The sequence below is a fragment of the Heterodontus francisci genome, chromosome 9 (assembly GCF_036365525.1).
Source record: "Heterodontus francisci isolate sHetFra1 chromosome 9, sHetFra1.hap1, whole genome shotgun sequence".
In the NCBI taxonomy this organism is placed as follows: Eukaryota; Metazoa; Chordata; class Chondrichthyes; order Heterodontiformes; family Heterodontidae; genus Heterodontus; species Heterodontus francisci.
This window is the reverse complement of record NC_090379.1, coordinates 78,147,664-78,165,410: the sequence shown is the minus strand read 5'-3', so window position 1 is coordinate 78,165,410 and position 17,747 is coordinate 78,147,664. Positions and strand designations below refer to the sequence as shown.

The 17,747-nt window shown below is 43.7% G+C and overlaps 1 long non-coding RNA gene across 2 annotated transcripts in view; it reads left to right on the top strand.

Annotated features, from left to right (window-relative positions):
• LOC137373868 (uncharacterized) overlaps positions 1–16,262 on the top strand; it is a 72,121-nt gene extending 55,859 nt beyond the window's left edge. The window contains exons 3-5 of one of the 2 annotated variants that reach the window (XR_010975724.1): positions 9,230–9,455; positions 11,993–12,129; positions 15,944–16,262. This is a non-coding gene — a long non-coding RNA (uncharacterized lncRNA). Of the gene's footprint in view, positions 1–9,229; positions 9,456–11,992 lie in introns of both variants that reach the window. The other variant, XR_010975723.1, reaches the window with a different exon arrangement.
• Positions 16,263–17,747: the final 1,485 nt, after the last annotated feature.

Here is a 17,747-nt window from a genome sequence, read left to right as displayed (position 1 = left end):
CTTCGCGACTTTTGTATTCAATTCCCCTTGCAAAAAGTGATTATATTCTATTAGCTTTCCTAATTGCTGCACCTGCATGCTAACCTTTTGTGATTCATGCACTAGGACACCCAGATCCCTGTGCAATCCAGCATTCTGCAATCTCTCACCATTTAGATAATATGCTTCTTTTTTATTCTTCCTGCCAAAATGGACAATTTCACATTTTCCCACATTATACTCCATTTGCCAGATCTTTGCCCACATGCTTAACCTCTCTGTATTCCTTTGTAGCCTTTTTATGTCGTCTTCACAACTTCCTTTCCTACCTATCTTACTTTCCTACCTATCTTTGTGTCATCAGCAAATTTAACAACCATACCTTTAGTCCCTTCATCCAAGTCATTTATATAAATTGTAAAAAATTGAGGCCCCAGCACACCACTCATTACATCTTGCCAACCAGAAAATGTCCCATTTATGCCTACTGTCTGTTTCCTGTTAGCTAGCCAATCTTCTGTCCATGCCAATATGTTACCCCTTACACCATGAGCTTTTATTTTTTTGAATAACCTTTGATGTGGCACCTTATCAAGTGCCTTCTGGAAATCTAAGTACAGTACATCCACCAGTTCCCATTTATCCACAGCACATGTTACTTCTTCAAAGAACTCCAATAAATTGGTTAAACATGATTTCCCTTTCACAAAACTATATTGGCTCTACCTGATTACCTTGAATTTTTCTGTGTCCTGCTATAACATCTTTAATAATAGCTTCTAACATTTTCCCAATGGCAGATGTTAAGCTAACTGGCCTGTAGTTTCCTGCTTTCTGTCTCCCTCCCTTTTTGAATAAAGGAGTTACATTTGCTATTTTCCAATCTAATGGAACCTTCCCAGAATCTAGAGAATTTTGGAAAATTAAAACCAATGCATCAACTATCTCACTAGCCACTTCTTTTAAGACCCTAGGATGAAGTCCATCAGGACCCGAGGAATTGTCAGCCCGCAATTTGTTCAGTACCACTTCCCTGATGATTGTAATTTTCCAGAGTTTCTCCCTCCCTTCCATTTCCTGATTTACAGCTATTTCTGGGATGATACTGAATTAAAAATATAAGATCCTGAGAGGTCTTGACAGGGTGGATGTGGAAAGGATGTTTCCCCTTGTGGTAGAATCTAGAACTAGGGGTCACTGTTTAAAAATAAGGTTTGCCCATTTAAGACAGAGATGAGGAGAAATTTCTGCTCTCAGAGGGTCATGAGTCTTTGGAACGCTCTTCCTCAAAAGACGGTGGAAGAAGAGGCTTTAAATATTTTTATGGCAGAGGTAGATGGATTCTTGATAAGCAAGGGGGGGTGAAAGGTTATTGGGGGTAGGTGGGAATGTGGAGTCAAAGTTACAATCAGATCAGCCATGATCTTACTGAATAGCGGAGCAGGCTTGAGGAGCCAACTGGCCTACTCCTCCTCCTAATTCGTATATTCGTATGTCCTCATTCCCACAAATCCATCAATTTTCAATCAGCTACAGCAGTCGCTACGATCTGCAATAGCCTCAGCTGATCTGAATTGTGTCCATCAATATGCACACGGCCTCATAAATCCCAAGCTCTAATTGTCTTATTTTCTTTTAAAGGATGATGCTTTTACTATTGCACGAGGTTGTCAGTGAGAGTCATACTATTTCTATCAGTGTACCATACGAGATTCAAGCCAGAATAGTGAATATGAGACCTCAGCATTAAAGTTACAATTTGTATGAAACTTTTGAAATTGAGTACTGCAACGAAGAACCTTAATGACAGCTGGAAATGAGTTTGCAATGAGGGAGAGGTGTTGGGGCCTGGGCAGGTTCTGTGCCTCCCTGAAACAAAATGAGTGACCCACCCTACAGTCCTCTTTGTAAGGAGAGGTGCGGGCGGATCACCTACTTAAAATAGTAACTTGTAGCTTTGATAAGATGAGAGAATCCAGGCTTTGATTCTAGCTTGGGCTTTCACCATGCCCACCCCATCCCCCCCTAACCTGGCCTCTGATTTATGTCTGGGTCCCCCTTAGGCTGAAGGCATCAGAACTCCCAGGGCCACATTTTATTCTAGCAACAGGGGACCTGGTGGCAGGTCGGAAGGCAAGGGGACACTCCACCTCAGCCCTCCATCAGACCCCCTTACTATTTAACAATTTGCTCATTTTAACAAATTTGAATGCAACTGCAATAAAAGCCAATTAACTGCCCGCTGTCAGGGACGCATCCCTTTAAGGGACTAGTTCCTGCCTCCATAACTGCTGGCCAATCAGAGGGCCGACGGATCTGCAGTACTGGCAGCACCACCAAAGAATGGAGGAGACCTCAGGAGAGATGAGTGGGGTTAGGATTGCCAAGGCCATTCAGGCTGACCCTGGTGACGGGGTGGGGAGGGGGTACTGTTGGTGAGGGTGGGGGTGTCTTTCCGGGAGGTCAGCATTGCTGGGGCAAGCCCTCTCGAGGCCTTGGATTGTCCCCCCACTGCCCAACCCTGCTAGGATGCACAAAGTGGCCATTGGCCACTTAAGGGCCTTAATTGGCTTGGTGTGGGAAGCCCGTCCTCAGCCTTCCCTGCCCCAGACAAAATACCAGAGGGCCCAAACAACGGCACCCCCAGCCATTTTGTTTGCCCTGCCTCTGTGCCCCTCTCCAAGGATAGGATAAAATCCTGCCTCCAGTGTTGGAAGTCCCTGCCTCATCAAAGCCTATGTCCACTGCAAAACTTTAGATGTTTTCTTCACTGAAATAAAAGAGAGAAGTGATTTATACACAAATCTAACTTCTGTATTGTATTGTATGTCAATTATACCTCAAATGAAATATATTTATGACATTTTCAAACAAATTTTATTCACTATTTTGAAATACTTGCCTTCAGTAATGTCAGGGCCATTGCTGAAGAATATGACATCCTGTAGAAACAATACCGCATATAAAAGGATATGTTCAGTGATCTCATCCTCTCCACAGGTTGCCATGTTTAAACCATGGATAGATTGAACAATTGGAGAATATAATGTTGTAGACCAAACTACAACTCACATTCCCTTAAAGCACAGCTTCTCAGGTGTGAGAATGGATCATTGCATTTACTGCATTTTAATAGAGAAAAGAAAGAAACGTTTGCCTCTCCACCATTCATTCATTACAGACAGAGTTGACAGTAATTCCCTTCTAACAAAGTCCTCCTGTGGCATTTTAATAATGACTTTGCAAGTGAAATAGTATGCTTAATTTTATTGCAGTTTCATTCAAATTTGTTAAAATGAGCAATCTATTAAATGCTGACTATCTGCAAAAGTAGTTATTAACTAATCAGTTATTTTTACATTACTTAATGGCTTAAACCTGTACTTCTCATGGTGAATATTGGAAGTTGATATTTTGCATACAGCGGTAAGTGTTATGATGTTTCACAAGTGGAGTCCATTTTTTCTGACTGTATAAGCACTTTTATTTGTTGTGGCACTGAGCTTTTATTTGCTCACAGAACAGGTAATCCTTTAGATCTTGAAAACATTTAACCTTATTTAGACCTCTTGCCAAGTGAATGGTCTGGCTCATAGGGGTGCCTCTCTTGTCACAGGATGGGAGAGGATGTGCTCCAGTGCCGAAGACTGCCACCCTCCTCTACATGGCTTCTTGTAAATAAGTACCATGTCCAAATTTTCTATGCTTTTGGCACTTTCAGTTTATAATTTTCTAAGCAGCATGTCTGGATTACTAACTGCATTATGGGACCAGGAGGCTTATTTACATAGAATTACAGACAATTTACAGCACAGAAACAGGCCATTTGACCCAACTGGTCTATGCCAGTGTTTATGCTCCACACATGCCCCCTCCCACCTTATTCATCTAACCATACATGCACATTCTTCTATTCCTTTCTCCCTCACATACTTATTGAACCTCCCCTTAAATGCATTTATGCAATTCACCTCAAGTACTCCATGTGGTAGCAATTTCCATATTCTAACTACTCTCTAGGTAAATACACTTTTGCTGAATTTCTCATTGGATTTATTTGTGACTCTTATATTTATGACATGCCTATCCTGTAATTCTTGATTGTTACTGAGCTAAACTGTGGTTATCATGGCTGAGCTTTAACTGTGTAGCTTAATATGTTGATGATCAGGTAATGTTCTGTTTTAGCTACAGTTCTGTGAATTACCAGAAAAATAGTTGCATATGGTGTCCAGTAAACCACTGTCTTAATGAATGTTGCACTGATTTTATATGTTTGAGTTCTTCATGTTCAGCAAAGATTTTTTGATTTTAACAGCACTTGTGAAAAGAATAGACTGCATCAGAACTGTCAGCACAATCGGCCATCATTTTAAATTAATTTACAATCAAACCAAAAGATTGTATTGTACCTTCATTTAGTATTTGTATCCCTTGCCTGATTTTGAGTATGTCATTGAACTATAGAAAAGGTAATATCTCACTTCAGTTTCGATAATTATACAGCAGAAGGGGAAAAAAAACATTTTAATGAAATGTGAAATTAAAGTAATTAAAGTAAGAAGAAGAAATAGTAAACTTGTAGAAATCAAAGATAATCTGGCATTTAATAAATTAACATAACTAAACCAATAACCAAAAAGGAGTGCAAATCTGAATATTCACTTCTCTTTAACCTGAAAATTGTGGGACTTTTGAATTTTCTTTTCCATTTTTGGCAGATGAAGCTCAAATTTTATAAAATGAGTTTGCTTTGTAACGTAAAAAGGGCAAAACCTAAGATTTGAAGTTGTGCCAAAATAAAACAAAAGAGTCAGATCATATTGCTCCCACTTAAATGTGAGCAAACGTTTACGCCTTTTATTCCAATTAAATGTGTTTATAACTGGAAGTGCACTACACACCTAACTGAAACCATAGTTGTGTTTGTCTGAGTAGTATTGATTTCAACATTTGAATGGTGCAGAGCATAAGGCTACAAGTGCAAACTGAAACTTGAAAACATTTTATTATAAAGAAAATATGCTAATCAAAATAATTTCATGTGAATTTCATGGGGTTCTTCAGTTTGTTTTAATATTGATACTGATAGCACTTGAAAAACGTTCAAAATAATTTTGTTCTTTTGGTTTTACAGTTTATGCTTAACTTATAACCTCACCTTGGTCCCAAGATTCATGTTGAAGCACAGAATAAATTTTATGAATTAGTGCTCCTGGCACAGAGCTTCACCCACTAGGAGCATGCATCTGGATTTGGATGCAGAGATAAGCAAACTTTGCAGGATTTTCCACCCATTGTTGAAGATTTGCATCAGGATCAGGATTTCATAAAATCTGTGTTTACCGTTCTTGTAAACTGAATTTCATTGCTGTCTTCTGGATGATGAATTGCAAAGATTCATACCCGTAGACCAATTTTAGCTGTTTCATGCAGTGATTTACTATGAGTTATGCATTATGAAATCAAACGTTCCTGTGTCAATATAGTATGGGCACCACATTATAGGAAGGATGTGATTGCACTGGAAAGGGTGCAGAGAAGATTCACCAGGATGTTGCCTGGGCTGGAGCATATCAGCTATGAAGAGAAACTGAAAAGGCTCGGGTTGTTTTCCTTAGAGCAGAAAAGGATGAGGGGGGACATGATTGAGGTACACAAAATTATGAGGGACATTGATAGGTTAGATGGGAAGAGACTTTTTCCCTTAGCAGAGGGGTCAATAACCAGGGGGCACAGATTTAATGTAAGGGGCAGGAGGTTTAGAGGGAATTTGAGGAAAATAATTTTCACCCAGAGGGTGGTTGGAATCTGGAACGCACTGCCTGAAGTGGTGGTAGAGGCAGGAACCCTCACAACATTTAAGAATATTGAGATGAGCACTTGAAACGCCATAACATACAAGGCTACGGGCCAAGTGCTGGAAAATGGGACTAGAATAGGTAGGTGCTTGATGGCCAGCACAGACACGATGGGCCAAAGGGCCTGTTTCTGTGCTGTATAACTCTATGACTCTATGAGTTCACGCACATGTGCACCCTGAACTGTTAGATATGAGCCCATAGCACAGGATTGCTTAGAATCTGAACAGGATTTCACTGTCATTAATAATCATCTGTGCTGCATTGAATGTTGAAAGCCATACCACTGATATTGTGAGGTTCTGTTGGACGTGCAGAGTCTCACTAAGGATGAGGTCAGGCCTTATTTGTAGCACACCCCATTTTGTGACAGAGAAAATGACCAGGCAAATTGTGGCCACAGTAATGGCCAGTACAAACCTCATTTCAATACCAAAATATTCTTAATACTAGATTTGACTTTGAAATGTTGCCACAAAACAAGACTTACATTTAAATATCACTTTTTGCAACCTCAGGACATCCCAAATGCACTATAATTAATGAAGTACTTTTGAAGCATCGTCACTGTTGTATTGAAACTTCTTATTTTATTCCATAAATGCCTTTTTTACACAGTAGAATTTTTTGCCAACACTTTTTGTTTATAACTGCAATTGAACTTACAGCAGTAAAGTGTTGAGAATGAGAATTGCTTTGAGTGCTCCTGTGGAGCTACACAATTTAGATGACAAAAACGATATCATGAGGTGTGATAATACCTGAGGAATTAGGCCCTCAAATGTCAGTCAGTGCCCAACACTCCTACCTGGGGATAGTACAGGAGTCCTCTCTTTGTCAGCTCTGTTTCACGAAGAGGTTATCACTGAACTGTGCCATCTGCTCCAGGCAGACCTGCAGGCAACATCTAGAATGGGGCAGTTCTTTCAGTAGCTGTGATAATTACCACAGTATTATGGCAAGCAACCAACCATGCATCATCGAAAAGAGATTCATTCAAGGACCTGCCTGGAAAATCTGTCACAGCCAGTTTGCTGTCCATAGTTGTAAAAGTAAGGGATAAACACAATGGGGGCTAAATCAGATAGCTCCCAAAAACAGGATTGGGAATCTCGATACACAATTACCCTGTACCCGTTTGATGTAATAGAGGCAGCACAGCACCTTCAAGATGCCTGCTCATTATCATGATTTCTGTGTGCAGTCTGTGCTAACCGTGCTGTTGATTGGCTGCACACATCAGTAGATACTTGTTCGCACTGCTTAAAGCTAGCCTGCACCACTTAAAGGGGAAGTGCTGGAACAGGTGCTGCAATTACTCTGTGAGATAAATCTGACCTGGTAAAGAAAGAAGAATGGCAGAACATGGGAGAGATTGGGCACACAGATTTTCCGATGCTGCACTGGAGGTCTTGATGGAGAAGGTGCTTTGCCTCCTCATCATCCTCTGTCAGCTAAAGTGACGAACTAAGAAATGGAAAAAGCAAGCACATATACGAGGTTTTCTAAGAAGGGACTCCTCAGGGGAGGTTGGAGGATCACGAGTTGGAAAGTTTTATCTAAACGTAACTGGACCCTGAAGAGGCCAGGAAAGGTTTAAAGGGTGGAGCTCTGTAGGCGACCACCATCCAACCTGTGAACTGAATGTAACCTGGTACGTGGGGAAGTAGTGTGCATAGCTAACAGTGGTAAACAAGTCCACAGCAGGAAAGCAGGAAGTGTTGGAGCAGCAGTGTGGTGTAACGATATTGCTAAAAGGGAAGTAAATTTATTAAAACCTGCAAGGTCTGATGAAAACATGTCTAACCTACTGCTAAGTTTGTAACAGACACGCCATGTGGGCTGGTTGCTTGGACACCGGGGGTCCATGGAGTGAAGTAATGCTTTGTTATCAGACAAGGGCTGGAGAACAGAGAACCAGCTATGCAATGTGGTCGAAACCTCAGGGATGATGCTACCAAAAATAACCAGATGTCAAAACCGGTGAAAGGTTGACCAACTGTGGTTGACGTAGCACACCCGCGGCGTTAGCAACAGCTGACTGACCAATCACTGTACATCGGATAGTCAGGTCCAGCCCATCCCAAGCTGATCACACAGGTAGCATGCACGAAACAAAGTATAAGAAAGCGTGTTCCAAAGTTCTGGCTAGCTAGCTCAGGACTAAGTAGTCTGATCAACTACTTGGAGAATCGGAAGGAGAGAACAGATCATCTGCTCCGTTCCGACTCTCGGATGAACATAAGTAACCTAGATTAGGTGGACGCGTGAGTATAATCTCTGTTGAAGATAAGATTTTGAAACACTGAATAAACGTGCTATGTGTGAACAATAATTTGGTAGTCTTGAGTCGTTGATACCCAGAATAAACCTCCGGACCAGTTAGTGGGGATAGACTACAAAAGGTGGAGAGATGTCCTGTATCTGCAAATGGGGAGGAGGCCCTCCAGACACACGGTGAAAAGGCAATGGGAGCAGATAGCCTTGGAGGGCAATGCCAGGAATGCAGCCCCAAGGGCCTACATGCAGTGTTGCAAGTTTAATGACCTCAGATGAGAGGTCAAGGTCAGTGAATGGAACTTCAAATGCCATACCTAACCAACTGCACGTCTAGAGTCAGTCACTGCTCAAGTCACCAAACGCCCATTACTCACCTACCAACAATCTCTATCAATTAGGACTCATACCTAACATTCGTAGTTTCACCTCACCCTCACCCTCACCCACTACTGTAAGCCTCACACCCATATTTCACAACTTGCACATGGTTGGCATCCTTCCATCTACGAAAGATGATGGACATGCATCAAACAATCCATTTAGGCGGGAATTTTATCTTTGCTGGTGGCTGTGAAGGTCAATCCTTGAGAGGCAGGATCTGCCACAAGTGTCACACGTGAAGCTGCCACATGACGCTGTGGGTTGTTGTTTTTGACATTGGTGCCTGGTCGTCGTAATAGTGCACACCAGTCTACAGGATGTGTCACCACTTCCCTCTTTCAACAGCTAATGTCTCCCAGGTGCAATAGTCAACATTTAGGGTCTCATTTCATGCTTGCAAGCATCCTTGAAGGGGAGTTTTGGGCACCCCACTGGTCGTCTGTCCACCATACAGAATGTCCTTGGATACGTGACCACCTTCCATCCTGCAGATGTGTCCGATCCATTAAAGCCACCTCTGTTTGATTAGTGCCAACACATTTGGTAGCTCTGCCTTTGAGAGGACTGCCACATTTGTGATTTTGTCCTGCCAGGATATACCCATAATGTGCTGTAGACAAGAAGAAGCTTGCACATACTGCCAGCTATTGAACCATGATAGTCATATCAGTCAAACAGATTGGATGACACTCACTAACACATATCCTCTCTCTTGCTCTCTCTTGCAGGAAATATGGCACTCAACCAGAGGCAGCAGGAAATAACCGGAACAAAAGAGGCTCTAACCCCTGTAGAGGAGACAATGCTGGCCATTATCGGAAGGCGATTGCTAAGGCTGTGGCCAGGGGCAGGGCTGAAACAATAGAAGATGATGATACCCTGCCTAATCCTTCTTCTCACATTCCACATCCCCCTCATCCCACAATTGCTTCTGACTTACAAGCTGCAGATGGTGTAAGCAAGGACCTTTTAATTTTCCCCCACCCCTCACTACAAAATGAACCTTTTCGCTTTCAAATACTCAAGAAGTGCAATCTGGCCAGGCAGTGCAGGAAGACCAAGAAAAGAGTGTTGATGAAGACATGCCATCACTTGATTTCACACTCATAGCCACCAGCTCAGACACTGATGCTGCACATATCTTAGAGGTTAGCATAGAGATGGGATCTGCATATAGTGGGACACCAGCCAGAAATGCACTGCAGCCAGCGCAGGGGGCAAGGATAGCACAGATGCCAGCTTTTTTGGAGGGTGAGATCACACACAATTTCAGCTTTAGAAGAGTCAGATGGGGACTTTTGATGAGGCAGGCTACAGAAAAAGGCTGATGGGCACACACAACAAAATACTTGGTGCATTGTGAAGACTGCCAGAAAGCCTGCAATCAATGTGAAGGAGCATGGAGAGAGACTATAGAATGCTGGGGTACAGAGGGATCTGGGTGTCCTCGTACATGAATCACAAAAAGTTAGCATGCAGGTATAGCAAGTAATCTAGAACTAGGGGCATAGTTTCAGAATAAGAGATCTCCCATTTAAGGTGATGAGGAGAAATTTCTTTTCTCAGAGGATTGTTAATCTTTGGAATTCTCTACCCCGGACAGTAGTGGAGGCTAGGTCATTGAATATATTCAAGACTGAGTTAGGCAGATTTTTGATCTACAAGGGAGTCAAAGGTTATCATGAGGAATGAGGAAATGGCAAAGACATTGAACAAATATTTTGTGCCTGTCTTCACAGTAGAAGACACAAGTTACATACCAGAAATAGAGAGTTACCTAGGGGATTACAAGAGTCAAGAGATTAAGATAATTAATATCAGCAGAGAAAAAGTATAGAAGAAACATTAGGGATGAAAATCCAACAAATCTCAGGACCTGATGGCCTACATTCTAGGGTTCTAAAAGAGATAGCTGCAGAGATAGTGAATGCACTGGCTATGATTTTCCAAAATTCCCTAGATTCTAGAATGGTCCCAGCAGATTGGAAATTAGCAAATGTAGCATTGCTATTCAAGAAAGGAGGGAGAGAGAAAACAGGGAACTACTGGTCAGTTAGCTTGACATCAGTCGTCGGGAAAGTGCAAGAATTTATAATGAAGTAAGTCTTGACAATGCACTTAGAAAAGCATAGTATTATTAGAACAAGTCAACATGGTTTTACAAAAGGGAAATCCTCTTTTACAAATTTATTAGAGTTTTTTGAGGATGTAACTAATAGGGTAGCTAAAGGGGAACCTGTAGATGCAGTATACTTGGATTTCCAAAAGGCATTCAGTAAGGTGCCACACAAACGATTAATACACTAGATAAGTCTCTCTGACTCTAAGGGCTCATGCAGTTGGGGGGTGATATATTAGCATGGATAGAGGATTGCTTAATGAATAGGAAGATTAGGGATAAATGGGCCATTTTCAAGTTGGTAGGCTGTGACTAGTGGAGTGCTGCAAGGGTCAGTGCTGGGGCCTCAGCTGTTTATAATCTATACTATTGACTTGGACAAAGAGACTGAGAGTAATGCATCTAAGATTGCTGATGATACAAAGCTAGTTGGGAATGTAAACTGTGAGGAAGACTCAAAGAGGCTGCAAAGAGATATAGACAAGTTAAGTGAGTGAGCAACAAAGTGGCAGATGGAGTATAATGTGGGGAAGTATCAGGTTATTCACTTTGGTAGCAAGAATAGAAAAGCAGAATATTTTTTAAAAGGTGTGAAACTTGTAAATGTTGATGTTCAGAGAGACTTGGGTGTACTCGTAAAAGGAGCACAAGAAGTTAGCAGGTGGGTACAGCAAGCAATTAGGAAAGCAAATTGCATGTTGGCCCTCGTTGTAAGGTGATTGGAATACACGAATAATGAAGTCTTGCTAAAATTGTACGGGGCTTTGGTGAGACCACACCTGGAATACTGTGTGCAATTTTGGTCTCCATATTTAAGGAAGGATATACTAGCGTTGGAGACAGAACAGCGAAGGTTCACGAGATTGATCCCTGGGATAAAGAACATTGTCCTATGATAAGACACTATGTCAATTGGGTGTATATTCTCTGGAGTTCCAATGAATGAGAGGTGATCTCATTGAAATATTCAAAATTATGAAGGGGCTTGACAAGGTAGATAGTGAGACATTGTTTCCCCTGACTGGGGAATCTAGAACAAGGGGGCACAGCCTCAGGATAAGGGGCTGATCATAAAGGACTAAGATGAGGAGAAATGTCTTCACTCAAAGGGTGAATCTTTGGAATTCTCTACCCCAGAGGGTTGTGGATGCTCCATCATTGAATATATTTAAGGCTGCGATAGACAGATATTTGATCTCTCAGGGAATCGAGGGACATGGGGAGTAGGCGGGAAAGTGGAATTGAAGCCCAAAAGCAGCCATGATCATATTGAATGGTGGAGCAGTATTGCACGTTGACCGATGTCATGATCTGCCTGCTCTGCATACTTCCGGCACTCTCTAACCTACTCAACCTTTCCTCTTTAATTTAGAGGCCTATCATCTCAACCCCAGGACATCGCTGCAGGAGTTCCTCAGGGTAGTGTCCGAGGCCGAACTATCTTCAGTTGCTTCATCAATGGCCTTCCCTCCAACATAAAGTCAGAAGTGGAGATGCTCGCCGATGATTGTACGATGTTCAGTATCATTTGCAACTCCTCAGATATTGAAGCAGTCTGTGCCCACATGCAGCAAGACCTGGACAACATTCAGTCTTGGGCTGATAACTGTAAAATAACATTCATAGTCATAGTGATACAGCACTGAAACAGGCCCTTCGGCCCACCGAGTCTGTGCCGACCAACAACCACCCATTTATACTAACCCTACATTAATCCCATATTCCCTACCACGTCCCCACCATTCACCTACCACCTACCTACACTACGGGCAATATACAATGGCCAATTTACCTATCAACCTGCAAGTCTTTGGCTGTGGGAGGAAACCAGAGCACCCGTCGAAAACCCACGTGGTCACAGGAGAACTTGCAAACTCCGCACAGGCAGTTCCCAGAATCGAACCCAGGTCACTGGAGCTGTGAGGCTGCAGTGCTAACCACTGCGCCTCTGTGTCACACAAATGCCAGGCAATGACCACCTCCAACAAGAGAGAATCCAACCGTCTCCCCTTGACAGTCAATGGCATTACTGCCACTGAAACCTGTACCATCAACATCCTGGGGGGTTTCATTGACCAAAAACTGAACTGGACCAGCCATATTAATACTGTGGCTTTAAGAGCAGGTCAGAGGCTGGGAATTCTGAAGCGAGTAACTGAGTCCTAAAAACCTGTCCACCATCCACAAGGCATAATTCAGGGGTATGATGGAATACTCTCCACTTGACTGGATGGGTGCAGCTGCAACAATTTTCAAGAAACTTGACACCATTCAGGCCAAAGCAGGCTGCTTGATTGGCATCCCATCCACCACCTTAAATAGTCACTCCTTCCAACACCGATGCACAGTGGTAGCTGTGTGTACCATCTACAAGATGTACTGCAGCAATTCATCAAGTCTCCTTCATACATACGAGCATACGAATTAGGAGCAGGAGTAAGCCACTCGACCCCTCGAGCCTGCTCTGCCATTCAATATGTTCAAGGCTGAACTGATTACTTCACATTTCCATGTACCCCCAATAAACTTCCACCCCCTTGCTTATCAAGCATCTATCTACCTCTGCCTTAAAAATATTCAAAGGGCTGGATTTTACCTTAGGCGGACGGGAATTCGCCAGCGACGTAAAAGTCGGTGGCGAACCTGCTTCCGCCTAGCCCGGGGATCCGTTCTGTATTTCACGGGTCCCCGGCCTTTAATTGTCCTGAGGCGGGACTTCCACCCGCTTGAGGAAGGACATCCCGCCTCAGTGAGCTCGGCAGCCCAGCAGCTCTTAGTTCCAGCAGTGCCACAAGGAGCAGTGCCCACTGCTGGGACTGCAGCCCAGCTGACGCCATGGAGCCTGGAGATGAGGTAAGTTGGGCTTGCCTCACCAGGGGGATTGGTCTTCCCTGGTGAGGCTATGTGGTTGTTTGGGTGGGAGGGGGCGTCGAGGGTCCCAGGGGTGGGTTTGGTGGCGGGGGCGGCCCTCAATCAGGCACCCTGTGCCTGACTGGCATAGCCCCCCCCCCAGGGTGCGGAAAGGCCGGCAGCTATCGCTGGGCGGCCTTTCACGTCCCTAGCACACCTGCTTGTCATGGGTAAAATACTCGTGGAGGCGGGCGAGGGCCCTTAAGTGGCCATTAAGTGCCTTGATTGGCCTTGGGTAAATTTCACCAGAGGCGGGAGCGAGGCGGGTAGGCCTCCCAGAGCCTCCTGCTCAATTTTATGCTGCCCCCACGCCACCATCAGAGTCTTTGGGCTGGAGTGGCGTAAAATTCAGCCCAAAGACTCTGTTTCCACTGCCTTTTGAGGAAGAGAATTCCAAAGACTCACAATCCTCTGAGAGAAAACATTTCTCCTCAATTCCTTCTTAAATGGGCAACCCCTTATTTTTAAACAGTGACCCCTAGTTCGAGATTCTCCCACAAGGGGAAATATCCTTTCCACATCCATCCTGTCAACACCCCTCAGGATCTTGTATGTTTCAATCAAGTCGCCTCTTACTCTTCTAAATTCCAGTGGATACAAGTCTAGCCTGTCCAATCTTTCCTCATAAGACAGCCCACCCATTCCAGGTATTAGTCTAGTAAACCTTCTCTGTACTGCCTCCAATGCATTTACATCCTTCCTTAAATAAGGAGACCAGTACTGTACACAGTACTCCAGATGTGGTCTCACCAATGCATTGGTGAAGCATAACCTCCCTACTTTTGTATTCAATTCCCCCCCACGATAAATGATAACATTCTAATAGCTTTCCTAATTATGTGCTGTACCTGCATACTAACCTTTTGCGACTCATGCACTAGGACACAGAGATCCCTCTGCATCTCAGAGCTCCGCAGTCTCTCACCATTTAAATAATATGCTTCTTTTTTATTCTTCCTGCCAAAGTGGATAATTTCACATTTTCCCACATTATACTCCAATTGCCCACTCACTGAACCTATCTATATCCCTTTGTAGCCTCCTTATGTCCTCTTCACAAGGTACTTTCCTACCTATCTTTGTGTGATCAGCAAATTTAGCAACCATACCTTTGGTCCCTTCATCTAAGTCATTTATATAAATTGTAAAAAGTTGAGGCCCCAGCACAGATCCCTGTGGTACACCTCTCGTTATATATTGCCAACCAGAAAATGACCCATTTATGCCTACTCTCTGTTTCCTGTCAGCTAACCAATCTTCTATCCATGCCAATATGTGACCCCCTACACCATGAGCTTTTATTTTCTGCAATAACCTTTGATGTGGCACCTTTTCAAATGCCTTCTGGAAATCTAAGTACAATACATCCACCGGTTCCCCTTTATCCACAGCACATGTAACTCCCTCAAAGAACTCCAATAAATTGGTTAAACATGATTTCCCTTTCACAAAACCATGTTGGCTCTGCCTGATTACCTTGAATTTTTCTAAATGCCCTACTATAACATCTTTAATAATAGCTTCTAACATTTTCCCGAAGACAGATATTAAGCTAACTAGCCTGTAGTTTCTTGCTTTCTGTCTCCCTCCCTTTTTGAATAAAGGAGTTACATTCACTATTTTCCAAACTAAAGGAACCTTCCCTGAATCTAGGGAATTTTGGAAAATTAAAACTACTGCATCAACTATCTCACTAGCCACTTCTTTTACGACCCTAGGATGAAGTCCATCAGGACCCGGGGACTTGTCAGCCTGCAGCTCCAACAATTTGTTCAGTACCACTGCCCTGGTGATTGTAATTTTCTTGAGTTCCTCCCTTCCATTTCCTGACTTATAGCTAATACTGGGATGTTACTTGTATCCTCAATAGTGAAGACTGATGCAAAATCTCTTTCAATTCATTTGCCATCTCCTTATTATCCATTATTAATTCCCCAGACTCACTTTTTATAGGACCAATGCTCACTTTGTTAACTCTTCTTTTTTAAATATCTTACTATCTGTCTTTATATTTCTAGCTGGCTTTCTCTCCTACTCTAATTTTACCTTCCTTATCAAACTTTTAGTCCTTCTTTGCTGTTTTTTATATTCTGTCCAATCTTCTGATCTGCCTCCCTTCTTTGCGCAATTATAGGCTTTTTCTTTAAGTTTGATACTATCTTTAACTGTTTCAGTTAACCACAGATGGCAGGTCCCACCCTTGGAATTTTTCTTTCTCGTTGAAATGTATCTATTCTGTGTATTCTGAAATATCCCCTCAAATGTCTGCCACTGCATCTCCACTGACCTATCCCTTAACCTGATTTGACAGTTCACTTTTGCTAGCTCTGCTTTCATGCCCTCATAATTGCCCTTATTCAAGTTTAAAATACTAATCTTGGTCCCACTCTTCTCTCCCCCAAACTATATGTAGAATTCAATCAAACTATGATTCATCAGCACCTTCAAACTCATGACCTCTACCACCTAGAAGAACAAGGAGCGCAGACGTGTGGGAACACCAGCACCTGCAAGTTCCCCTCCAAGTCACACACCATTCTGACTTGGAACTATATCACCGTTGCTTCACTGTCGCTGGATCAAAATCCTGGAACTCTCTCCCTAACAGCATTGTGGGTGTACTAGCACCAGACAGACTGCAGCAGTTCAAGAACACAGCTCACCACTACCTTCTCAAGGGCAATTAGGGATTGGGAAACAAATGCGGACCTTGCCAGCAACGTCCAAATCCCATGAATGAATTAAAAAAAACTAATTGCTATCCAGTGATTTCTGCTGTGTACTGCATCTGTGTAGACAGTTAAGGGGTAGGAATTGGTACACACTGCACTTGTTTTTGGGGTGTTAAATGGGCACAAAGCATAGCAATTCAGCAGTGTGACAACCTGCGTCCAATTTGCAAAGGCTTTAGTCACACTGCCTAATTTACAAGGATCAGATGGGCACCTAAAACAGCCATTAGACCCTTATGTATGCAAATGAGGTTTTTTAAGGACCACTTCATAGCATTAGCTATCCATGAGCAGGACAAGCATTAGATCTGCCCTTCTCTGGATTATTCAGCAGCCACATACCAACCAACAAAAACTAAGCATGAAATTTTAGGCTCTCTCCCATGGCAGGTTTGGAGGGAGGGAGAGCACGTAATCAGGTGGGATGGTCGGGGAGTGGGACCCCACCGCTGTCCCACCTCCACCAAAATTAAATACAGGTGGGAAGGCCTATGTACAGCCGTCCCACCCCGCCGCCAATTTTTTAGTTTAGTTTAGTTTAGTTTAGAGATACAGCACTGAAAACAGGCCCTTCGGCCCACCGAGTCTGTGCCGACCATCAACCGCCCATTTTATACTAATCCTACATTAATCCCATATTCCTACCACATCCCCACCTGTCCCTATATTTCCCTACCACCTACCTATACTAGGGGCAATTTATAATGGCCAATTTACCTACCAACCTGCAAGTCTTTTGGCTTGTGGGAGGAAACCGGAGCACCCGGAGAAAACCCACGCAGACACAGGGAGAACTTGCAAACTCCACACAGGCAGTACCCAGAATCGAACTCGGGTCGCTGGAGCTGTGAGGCTGCGGTGCTAACCACTGCGCCACTGTGCCACCCACAATTGTGGCCCTTAACTGGGCAATTAATGCCAATTTAAGGGCCTCATCCCATCATCACTGCAATTAGCCAAGTCAAGGGCAGCCTGTCACTGCACGGGAAGGATGGCAGGAAAAACTGTGCGGGCTGCTTTCAAGTCCAGGGGGGGTTCGGGGGAGGCACCCTCGTTAAAAGGTACTTGGTGCCTGAACAAGGGGCCAGGCATCGGGAGTGGGGGACCCACTGAGAGACTCAGAGCCACTTCCCTGCCCTTGCTGCTGAACCCCTCCCCCCCCCATGTCCCCCTCCCCTGTGGCCCCCACCCTGTAAAAGCCCTCCCGCCTTGACCGACCTGTGGTCTGGGTCCAGCACTGCTCCTGGGCCTCGGGTGGGTGCTGAACCAGCAGCAGCCACGGCCTCCATGTAGGCGTCCTCTAGAGGCCTGACAGGCACCAGCAAGTCACCCCGAAGAATTTCGGGACAGTGTCAAGCCACTCAGTCCTGGCACGCCCTCTCACAGAGCAGCGAGTCAAGGGCCCGCACTCAAGCCCAGACTCATTTCTAGTCCAGATGAGAACTGGATCAGGTTTCACTCTCTCAAGTACTCTGTATCAATACT